Below are 12,930 nucleotides of genomic sequence, written 5' to 3'. Positions count from 1 at the left end.
AATCAGTTAATGAACATCATATATATGCAAAAAGCTACAGAAACATGCTGACTCAGTTAGTTCTTGCAACGAGCTCTTGAACTTGAATCATCAAAATGTACTGATTTAAAAATCCAAGTTATCCAAGTTATCCCCCTTAGTAGTAAATTTGCCATCAGTTTATAAATTTAGTACAGATAACAAACTCTTTCTTCCGTCGATTTCATTGTTTTAAGTGCCTTAGGTAAGTGACATTTATATTACATTTCAATATATTAAAATACTTTATTATTGTTTTCATGTCTTAATTCACCGGTGTCCTGCAAACATGTCGCACGTTTTCTGGTTTAAAATCACGGGATCTCAAGGTCACATGAATTTAATAAATAGAACCATTGTTTTTGTCTGCAATTCAGATAAGGTTAAAAATCATTTTTGGACAAAATGCTGACGAAAAAAAGAAAATCGGACAAAAAATATGTCACATTCGTCTGACCAGTGTCACTTACTTGATCCATTTGCATTTGGAAATCACTAAATGCTCTCTTGGCAGTTCCCGTTTTATATATATCTTGTCTAGCGACCGGACTGAACTTTCTTCACATATTCAAATTCTTATTAAATAAACCGGGCAATTTACATTCTTGAACTGCTGTAAGACCCAATCAGAACTGTTCTTGTAATTCTTGCAATAGCAATGCGGTCGAAGAACGAATGGTATTCATTTCAGTCAGTCAATTCCTGAAGTGGTTCAAAATTATTATCGTTATTTATTTATGGTAGAGTTTACTATTTAAAAGAAATATTTTTGTATAAAGTTTATCCAGTTAAAATGTAATGGGTTTGTTAAGCGTTTTCTCTGCAAATACCATTGACAGTTTCTATCATCCCTATTTTTCTATATAAACATTTTGATTGGATTGTGTAGATCACATATTTGTTAAAGCGTTATGGTATATCAAAGAATAAAATAAGATCGAAGAACCAAAACACTTTTATCAAACAGTAAAGTTAAATAATTATGTATTTTAAAGTTCAATATCTAACAAGCATAAAACAGAAGTTAGTTCAAAAACATTTCCATTTTAACTCATTGATCAGATATTATTTCACTATATCCAGTCAAGAATGTCTTTGTTGTGTTTGCTTTTATTTTAAAAATGATATTTCGATTTTGTAACCAGGAAGATAATTCAAGTGACTATATTTCAATATGTTTGTTATTTAAATGAAACGGGAATTTCAACAAATCTCTGGTAAATTTTCTCAATTCCTAGGGACAAAAACATCTCCTAGTATACGAAAACATAAAGCTTTTATATTGTTGGGCTTCCCCACCCACTTTCTGTTTTGGAAAACTCCTTAATACCGTGTCTTAGCTAGATGTTTAAAAATATGAGGCCAAGTATAAGTCTTAATTATTCCCACAGGTGCACATATCAATCATTAATAATGCTTTTGATTTCTTATAAGGCAGTATCTTTATAATAATTGGTATTTAAATCTTTTATCACGTGTTATTCATATAGTACATTCAAAAGTATTACTTAAATAATAAAATATGTTGTTTCTAATTACAATTGATAATATGACACATAACTAGATAGACGTTTATCCGTTGTTTGCCCATGTTGAAAAGTATGACAGCATGTAGAACAACACCTTTTAAAGACATCCACATGCGATAACCTCCATTCAGGGAACCCCTTTTATCCCAATATGGTGTGTCTTGTCATATACCAGGACAACTCTGTCTTTACGATCTGACTCTCTATGAATGATTGTTTCTGTGCTGAAGCACATTCCTACTTCTGTCTCGTTGTTTAACAAGCAAAATAACCTCGTTTTTGATTGAACTAAATTATCAGACAAATTCATCCTATAGGTTTATTTTGTTTGATTTTGGGGGGTAAATATGTTTGTGCTCTACTTTCCCATGACAAATGTCATATTTCATAATAAACTTGCTTCGGTAAATATTAATATTTAGTGTGCATGGTATTGTTTGCGGAAAGTAAATGGTAATTTATTGCCTACAAATTATCTTAAAATGGTCTGCTTTTAAGTTGATTTACGTGTAGTTTACTCACTAAAAATAAATTGTTCGTTAAAGACTGTTTAGTGTAGCGAACAGTGAGTGGTTTGGAGCACTCGGATAACAATGGATTTTATATATTAAAGCGTTCGTATGATTCTGTAGAATACGGAACAAGATTTCATTTTTTGCTGAACGTTCTGGAATCTTTGAAAAACATACCCCAGACTTTTTATGATTATATATGTTATAAAAATGCATTATTTCGGTTAAAACCCATTGAAATATATTGAAATATATGTAACATATGATTTCAAGTCACTGATTTCATACTGTAACGAAAATCAGAAGGAAATACAAAATAAGCATATTTTTGCGATCCAGATTTCTCTAAAAAATATAAAAAAATAAGCTGATTATTTCATGTTCATTGTTTTGAACTTGTGTCACTAAAACCCTCTTATCTGGTGGAAAATGTATTCCAGAAGTGGGTGGGGTAAGTGGGTAGTCCAAAATTGCGAAGAGCTTAATGATTATTAACACTCAATATGATACATATTTTAAACAAGAACGATAAAAATCAATACCAATAACTGAATTAATTATTATGAATATGCCAATGGAAACTAAAGGGCTGCCTATCCGACCCACTGCGTCACAAGACAACATGACACTCATCCAGAGACTCAATGCATCAGAAGACAACACACACACAACACTCAACTAGATACACACAGTGTCAGAAGACAACAAACACAGCAGTCAACTAGAGACAAACGGCATCATAAGACAACAGACAGACGACACTCGTTCAGAGAACCACGGCGTCAGAAGACAACGCAAACACGACATTTAACTACAGACACACAGCATAACAAGGCAACGGAAACATGACTCTCAACTAGAGACACACGGCATACCAGGACAACGGAAACACGACACTCAAATAGAGACACACGTCATACCAGGACAACGAAAACACGGGCCACAACTAGAAACATACGACATACCAGGACAACAGAAACACGACACACAACTAGAGACACACGGCATACCAGTACAACGAAACCACGACACTCAACTACAGACATACGGCATACCAGGACAACGGAAACACAACACACAACTACAGACACACGGCATACCAGTACAACAGAAACACGACACTCAACTAGAAACACACGGCATCCCAGGACAACGGAAACACAACACACAACTAGAGACACACGGCATCCCAGGAAAACGGAAACACAACACACAACTAGAGACACACGGCATCCCAGGACAACGGAAACACAACACACAACTAGAAACACACGGCATCCCAGGACAACGGAAACACAACACACAACTAGAGACACACGGCATCCCAGGACAACGGAAACACAACACACAACTACAGACACACGGCATAACAAGACAACAGAAACACGACACACGGCATAACAAGACAACAGAAACACGACACACGGCATAACAAGACAACAGAAACACGACACACGGCATAATAAGACAACAGAAACACGAAACTCAACTAGAGACACATGACATAATAAGACAACAGAAACACGACACTCAACTAGAGACATACGGCATAACAAAACAGCAGAAACACGAAACTCAACTAGAGACATACGGCATAACAAGACAACAGAAACACGAAACTCAACTAGAGACACACGGCATACGAAGACAACAGAAAAACGACACTCAACTAGAGACATACGGCATACCAGGACAACAGAAACATGGCACTCGAAACATACGGCATAACAAGACAATGCACTGTACAATATACCCACAATCCCATTTCAGTATGAGTCATATAGATGTACAGTGCTACATATGAACAATCACATTCTTATATGAGTTATTTATATATGCACAATGCTACAAGACCACAATCACATTCTTATATGAGACATATATAGTTTATAGTTTGCAAACCAAAACAAATCGTTCCTACTTCTATCGGTATAAAGCACGTTGCATACCGTATCATTATGACGTAGAAGACGTTGATTTTCCATCGCGACCCTACATTTGCTCAATGGGACTGAAATAAAGCAGGTGGATTATAGATATTGATGTGTTTTGAATTTTCAAAAAAACTATTGTATGTTTACTAGTCAACAACAACAAAACGACGAACAATTAATGTATTTTTGCGTTTTGTATTTTATTTCTTTACCAGTACTTTCAGAGAGCATCTGGAGAATTGACAATTGCCACCACACTTATTGCTTGTAATTTGTTTAATATAAGCGAAATAAAAGGTCCACTGGGCTGTATATATTGTCCTCACTTGTGAATAAAATAACGAACTAATGTAGAATGTCAATGAGAGCTTCCCCGCGTATTGTTTGTCCAAGTTAATGGAACAATTTGATGGGAAAGTGCTTCTTGGTGTCACTAGTATATCGATGTCAATTATGGACATTGCAAATTATTTATGTTTGTCTGTACTCCAGTGGGTATAAAGAGATATTGTATTACAATTATATCAGTACTCATCAAAACCTTTTGTAGTTACCGACCTATTGTTTTTCCATCATTGTGAAAAGGAATTGTTTGTATCTATCGGACATCACTGAATGGCGTCCAATTCGATTCACCTATTCATCAAAAAGAGGACGTGGCGTATGGCAAATAAAACACAATTAACGAATTAGTTGCAATGTGATATGTTTGACACTAGAACGTTAAATAATGTTCCCCTTCTAGAAAAGTTCGAGACCTAACCATCTATTCTTTTACTCTTTTAAAACTGTTCTAAAACTCAATGGTCTTGAATTTCAAGAACTTGAATATTTCCTGACCTAGATTCAAGAACTTGAATATTTCCTGACCTAGATTCAAGACTTTGATTGAATAGAAGAATGTGAAAAGTTCTTAAACGTGAATGCAATAAAGAGTTCCCAAATTACGTTTCAACAAAATAATTTTTCTTAATGATTATTTTAATTGACTTTAATAACTTGTATAGTTTAAGAGCTGTGGTTCAAAAACAGGCATAAATCTTAAAAGGAAGTTTCTGACTTAGTAGCCTGAAAAATTAAGAAACATGATTATATAATTAGGTTATTTTCTATATTGACTGTTGATTATCACAGTATAACTACAAATCGTATTAAAGCTGCACTCTCCCAGATTTACTGTTTTGACAACTAATTTTTTATTATTTTTGTCTTGGAATGAGCCAATTTCTTCGTAATTATCTGTAAAACAGCGATATAAGCCTGCTGGAAAAGATCAGATCTCAGATTTGCATATTTCCGTTCGGAACTTTTAGTTTTATGGCTTAAGACGTTCCTAACGGTTTAAGAAAAAAAAAGCATAAATAATCATATTTTGAACTTAAATATGAAAATCTGCGATCCGATGTTTTATCAGCAGTCTTATATCACTGGTTTTCTTGCACTTTCGCATAAATTGGCTCGTTCGAAGACAAAATAAAACAGCTGTCAAAACGTTTAATCTGTGAAAGAGCAGCTGTAAGGTTTATTTAATAACAATAAAATTAAAATGTTCCAAAAAGATGTAAATAATTTCAATAATTAAGAATCGGACTATGTAAAGTCACTTTTTAAAATGTACAACAAGTAATGATCCTGATATGCATGCCCACCCTATTGATGATCTGTTAATGAAATGATGTTCTGTTTTTCAACATTCGTAAACCATCCTTCACTGTTCATAAATAAATGCATTTAAGATAGTAATTTATAGGTCATGAGCCTTGTTGATGCATTTTTATATACATTCGTACTGTCATCAATTCGTGCAAATCAATTAATGAACCTAATATAATGGCCATGCAACGAGTGCATGAATCACAAATTTCTTAAACTTGATTCACAAAAAATACAGTGTTTTTGCACTGGTATCAAAATTCAGTTCAAGAGTATCATGAACTCTTTTCTTTAAAGGCTCGCACTATGTTTGAGGAAAGTTCAGTCCTCTCTATTAGAGTATGTATATTAAAGTAAAATCTATATCTGGATATGTTTAAAATTATTATATATCTGTTTTGTTTGAAAAGGTTTCCAAACATTGCACATTCTTTTTAAAAGTTGATTAAGTTATAACACTAAATTATGTTACACATTTTGTTCCTGCTAACCACCAACCTTAGTTACCCCCCTTAGTAGTGAATTTGCCATCAGCTTGGAATATTTGTTCTGAATAACTAGCAAATTCATCCATCTATTTCATTGAGTCTTGTGCCATTTCAATATATAGACTTCATAATCATTGATTTGATAGATAAATTCATCAGTTTCCAACTAGTAGCATGCAAACTCGTTCAATACTTTACACTTGTTCATACATGTATAGTGCCATCGCTTTTCTTCGCATTTAATGCTCAAGAATACTGATAGATCTGTAAACACATTCGTTGCTCTGGGTCGGCCTGAAGTAGTGTTTTCATCAAATGAAATCTATGCATGTAGTGTAAAAAGTATCCATAAATGAGAATTAAACACCTGTAATACAAGATAGTTTTAACCCCTATCAACTCGTACTGGCTGCCATTTTAACCATGTTCAGATTTGATGAAAGATGACATATTGAATATAAGTGACCTTCTGTATTTAGGGCTTTCATGAGGTAATAGGTAGCTCAGTGGAAGTAATAGTATTTTGGCTCATGGATTTTGCGGAGTCTTGAGAGACAAAGCAAGCGTTCAAGTGAGGAAAGTTCCAACCACTTCATAGGCAAGGTAGCAGTCACTGAAACTACATACACTGATATAACAGTTATACACTGATATGCTTTTGGTGTGGACTTCTTGTTCGGCGCCGTAGGTTTTTATTTGCAACTAAAAATACAAGTTGAACTAAGAATTTTCGGATAGTTACTAAGTTTTGTGATTCGCTTTAGAGTTTGTGGCGTTTTATGATTACTTTAGAAAGCCTATTTAAAGTCATATGATAAATAAAAATGCTAATTATTTTCGTATTTAACGATATTTGGTATTTACTCAAAAGGCAAGCTAGCCAGCAGAAAATTCTATAAATAAAACCGCTCAGGATACGTTGCAAAAAGTGGCACCGCGGCGCTGTTGTAGAAGATTCGGAAATGCCTTCATGTTGTCTTTTATTCTTTTATAAAAATACAGTCAAAACTCGTTCTGTCGACTTTTTCGGGACCTAGTGAAAAAAAGTCGAGATAACGAAAAGTCGACTCATCCGAATTACAAAAAATATCACCAATCCCAACAAGTTAGATTGATGTCCGATGTTCATCTCCACAATTGAACGGTCTTGTTACATATTTCCGTCGTGAAAATATAAAACTTATTATTGAAATATAAAGTGAAACAAAAGAAGAATTATGTGTGTCAAATTTATTTCTTTTACGTTTATGGATCACAAAAACACATATAAAACCACAAACTCATACACTTGTACATTTTAAGAAAACAATATAGCACATATGACAACAACTTTTATAAAATAGCACATTCGTGTTTCGTTTATACACAGCAATATAGCACATTCTCAAAAAGCATTCAAGCACTATTATTCAAAGAATAAGGTACAGCATTCATTTGTTTCGAGATACAATTTAAACTGGATTAAAAAAGGCTGTGATGTATGTTTGTTTTCTACATGCAGTGTAGAGAAAGTTATTCTTTCTGTGCACATTCGGGATTGTCATCAAATCGGGGGGGGGAGCTTATTTACCCTCGCCATCGGGTTATACCCATTCGGCGAGCACGCTACGTTTTACAGTGTTTCTACAGATTTAATAACATTTATAACTTCTCGTCTTTAATCGTAGCGTGGGTGCTTTGGACTGTATATATATAAATATTTTTACACAGTATGTACAAATCTCTGGTTAAAAAATCAATATTTAAATAATGTCTTAAGAATCTATCACATACGCATTAAAACCAAACACTTCAATTACATCATAGAAATTATGCTATAATTTTTCCTGTACAAACATTTAAGGCTCAGTCTACATTTTAAAAAGATGTCTAAATTTTAAAATTCTTTACAATAGTAAGTGTTTATATATACAACGTATCCTTGGCATTATAACAACTAGCTAGTAGGATTATTTTTTTAAATGACAGATTTCTCACTAGTTAGTTTCCTAAACCACCCCCATCAGGGATGGGGGCGGTATATGCTGGTTTGCACTGAGGACTATGCCTCAGTGCGTTTGCCTGGAATTTTTTTTATATTTCTTTTTCCTTTGAGTGATTTTTTTGTTTTGTTTATAATACAACAGCGATATTTAATTAAAAAAATAATTAAAAAAATAAAGAAAAGTGTGTTATACATGTATATATAAGTGTCCAACTGTTGTTGTTCTTTTTTTTTTTTACTAGTATCGCTGTGTAACCAGGCAAACCAGGATGGAGAATATAACAATTCCCAGCTAAAGACTCCATCCTATGGTGTTACAATATGTGAAAGCGTTGCCAAGGATTGATTAAGTTATGAAATAAAATAGAGATTGGTTGATCCTCCAGGGTGTATTTAAAATATCAGAACCGTTTCCGGATGGTAGTTTAATACTGGCATAAACAAAGACTTTACTAACTATAAGAAAGAAAACGATCCTTTTCAGGGCCACTGTTAAAATATTATATAAAATTTTAAAATGTTATATACATTATTTACATAAAAAGGATTCTCACCCCGGAGGAACGGTAAATTGATAATATACAACGGCTGGTGAATTATTAAAACAACATATAAACAAACTCCCCGAAGCCCCCCTTCCCATAAATGTATGGGGTTTAATACTTGAAAAAAAAGAAGAATTAAATGCGAATGCTTTTGCTATTCTACAGGGGTGGCTCCGTTCAGTATTACTATTTTTCCCACCCCGGGATAGAGAAAAGAACGAGTTCGCCAGGTGCTATGATTTTGGCTACTTGAATACTCTCCATTGAAGGAGGTACCATGTGGGAGTAAAGTGTCACGTGGCAAATTCACTCAATGGCGGAGGATTAAACAGACTAACTATCGAAGGGTAATTTTACCGTTAAATTCACAATGATTGTTAAATAAAACACACACCACTAGTAGTATTTATACGGGTCAGAGTGTGCACAATCATATAACTACGATATATACTACTGATTGATAGGTATTCTCACGATCGAGAGTATAACCAAACTTGAACAATGAAAATCACGTGACCGTTGGAATGTGTTTCCCACGGTGAATACTATAAAGATTATAGTAAACAAAATTGTAAGGTTACTATTTAAGCTTTTAAGATTTACCTGTGGTTGGTCAAAGTTTTGTTACTAATTTCCAACCGGTGTAATTTGTTGCTTGGAATATTTGGCTAGGCCTTGTATTATTCACTTAGTTTTTCAATTTATGATACATAATTAAATGTTAATTTTGCTAGGAGTCTTGGGGTACTGAACGGAACCTTGCCGACACCTGACCTGGGTAGGATAAAGCTGCCGGTAAAAGGGGTAACATTAATAATTAAATAAGATAAAATATAAATTAAAAATGTAAATAATAGCTTAGATTATATATGATGTTCAAAAATGAGCAACATATAGTGTAGACTGTTCATGATAGTATTTAATAGAGAATGCTAAATCCAGTTATGGGGCAATTAATTAAAAGTGCCGACAGCTTCCAGACAACCGACCTTTATAATTAAAAATATAATCAAAAATAATGTAACATATTGTATATTATGATATACAACACATTGTATATTATGTCTAAATTTTGTCGGTTATCTGGCAGTCAACCAGGAATTTGGCAAGTGACCTGAAGACAGACCTTTGGGCAGCCTTGCTGGGGTTTAGAATATTATTTATATTATAATCCAAACCAGAAAAAGTTAGGGCTGCCCTAAGTTTCTGCCCTCTGGCCCCTGTAAGTGTCACAGTGTAACAGAATGTGGGAAGTGTCACAGTTCACTCTACACCGAGCACAGTTCGGATCACTTTTGAGAATATATTTCCCAGCACTTCCTGGGAGAAGTGATGTGCCCAGTCTCAGCCTCGTTATGCATTTATCAATTTTAAAGAAATTAGAATATTTGTTTGGAGGCTGGAGACTCACAGAGGTCCTATCAAATGTATTAATGTATGTTTTATGTGTCCTCGCCGACCGCCATTCATTTATGACGTGCCGGCGGGCTAGTGAATAGACCTCTGTGGGTGCAAGAGGGACCGGATCATTCACCTCCACACGCCTGAGGCCATCCTTTGCAAGCCCGTCAACCACTTCATTCCCCTTCAGGCCGACATGAGCTGGGACCCATACCATGGTAACCTTTAAGTTTTTCTCAAGACACTTATATTTTGTTCCAAAATGTATTTTATCAAATCAGGTCTGGAGCTGCTACATGTACCTCTATTTTGTATAGACTGTCATCAATTCAATAAAATTTTCATGTTTTATCCAATACCAAAAAGAGCTTGAGCAATAAATGTCTCTTTAATCAAAAACATAAACAAACAACTTTATTCGCACTTAACAATTGCATTTTTGTATCCTCCAATTATGACAGTTTGTTATATTGACACGCACGGTATTTTGCGACAAGCCGCAAACCGTCATGAATATTTTCACACCTACGTCTCGATCTACAGTTCGACATAAAGAACATAGGAAATGTGTGAAATTCGACCACAGGGACTGAAAAACGAGGTCGACATAGCGAAAAAGTCGAGATAAAAAAAATCGACACCAACAGATTAGGTATAAATATCAGCATTACGTTACTTACAACCCAAATAGCGATATATCAGTGACACTGGCCCCATACCACAGACTTTGCAGAGTAAAAACTTACAAATTTACGATCTGTCTCCCTCTCCCCAACCATTTTCGGTTTCCTGTTAGCCAAGTTAAATCATTCCTTTGAAAAGAACCTTTCCAGATGTTCACCCTTAACAACACCATATAGGTGAGATTATGCTCATGAACATAATTCAGTTAACACACTGTTACGCTGCTTTAAAGTATTGGCCTTGTTAGCATTGGCCGACAACGAAGATTAACCCTTGTCATGCAGGCAGCCATTTTTTTGGAACCCGGATGTAATTTCATTCGGAAAAAGAAAATATTACAAAATCACCTTGTCTTACTTATGTCTATTCGAAAATGTTGTGATAGGGTTCATTAGTAGACCGATTATTTTTCATTCATTTTTGACAAATATTTTTCCTTGTACTTAGTCAAATTTTATTACCTGTGTATTGTTGGTGTTTCATCTGTATTTTAGTCCGTTTTTTACGTACTGTTTGCGTATGAAATAAGTCGGAAGTTTGAATTTTCGCTCAGGTTTAGGAATTTTATTCAAGTTTAGGTATACACACTATTTAAAGTCAAGAATAACACAATAAGCAAGAGACAAAAACACTATCATACATTGAAAACCATTAAAAACATAACAATGACATTTGGCTGAGAATGGAATAGTTTTATACGTACAATGTATCAGCCTTTCACCCAAGAAATTATATGTTCGATCCCACCAGGGGAACTTTTCATGACAGCTATAAAGGACATCATAATTGGGTAATACCCATTATATAATATCACTAATAACGGTGCTAAATAAGCAAGTGGTTTATAGGTCAAAATAATTTGTATGGATTACAAAATAACACAGTGACTACCTCAATTACCTTGCCGACACAAAAACTCATTTTCGTATGCTTCATTAATATCACTTAAACAATAGCTCCAAAAGAAAAATACGAATATAATATTATGTATAAAAAAATAAAAACGTATTAAATGTGCGATGCAGAAAAAATAGTTTATGATAATACTACACTGGAAACTATGAGACACGCCAAATAGACAAAAACATCTTCTTTAATGGAAGAAGGGTCAGGCGACAAAAAAAAGAATATCATGTTTTAGACTTCAACCTTAAATCTCATGCAATATTAAAACGTGTCGATTTAGTGTATCGCTGTTACGTGCACATAAACTTCTTAAGATTGAGAGTGAAAGATGGGCAAAGCCCAATGCTATACCTTTTGGTCAGATGTTACACATGCCACGTCTATGGAGTTGAATACCATATCGTTCCAGAATGTAGTAATATGCTGCTATAAGATATAAATATATACCCCTATTTCATAGACGTATACCAAATGTATTAAAGTTTATTATTCGATTGTAGTTAATTCTGATAAAGAGGATATGTTTAGAAAACTTAGTATATATGTTTACAGTGCATTTTAGTTAGATCAGTTGACATGTATGCGTCTTATCTATTGTATGTGATAACGTATTTGTTTGGGTTCATGTAACGTTATTTTATATTGTAAATTTAGTAACTTACGACTATTTATTTAATTAACATTTATGTATGAAATATAACATGATGAAATATCTTTACTTAACTAATGTAGTTGCTGTATTTGCTTAATTTACTAATTGACATTTGTTCGTTCTTTTATGACTTGTTAAATTGTGTAATATATGTGCATTGGATCACTTGAGAGCACTATTTTGTATATTAATTTGTCCACATGGCCTTCTTGGTGCTCTGTTAATAAATCTTAAATCTTGAGTCTAGAATCATGGTGATCGTATCACTACATTGTTAGGGTTACTGCACTGAAGCGTCGAGCAGAAAGGGTGGAGTTTACTGGGATGTTTAAATGTTGGATGCCTGGTGACTCCATATTATTTGGGGGTAAAATGGTTTCAAGTGTTGAGAAGAAAATATACCAATTAGATTTGACGGAATGCTACAAACATGTTATTTGGCTTTGAACAACTGAAAAAAGGGTCATTTCAGGTCCGATTTCAGTTGAAATAAAGAACAAATATACAAACTAAAGTAATGTTATGTATAATGTAGTTTTGGTAATTTATTTAACAATGAATGACAAGCAATCAATTATCCTTTCAAATGAAACCAAAATTATGGAGTAACAAGGTATCAACATT

Source organism: Mya arenaria, chromosome 4, assembly GCF_026914265.1.
Source record: "Mya arenaria isolate MELC-2E11 chromosome 4, ASM2691426v1".
Lineage (NCBI taxonomy): Eukaryota > Metazoa > Mollusca > Bivalvia > Myida > Myidae > Mya > Mya arenaria.
The sequence above is the reverse complement of the archived record's forward strand: the minus strand, read 5'-3'. Positions refer to the sequence as shown.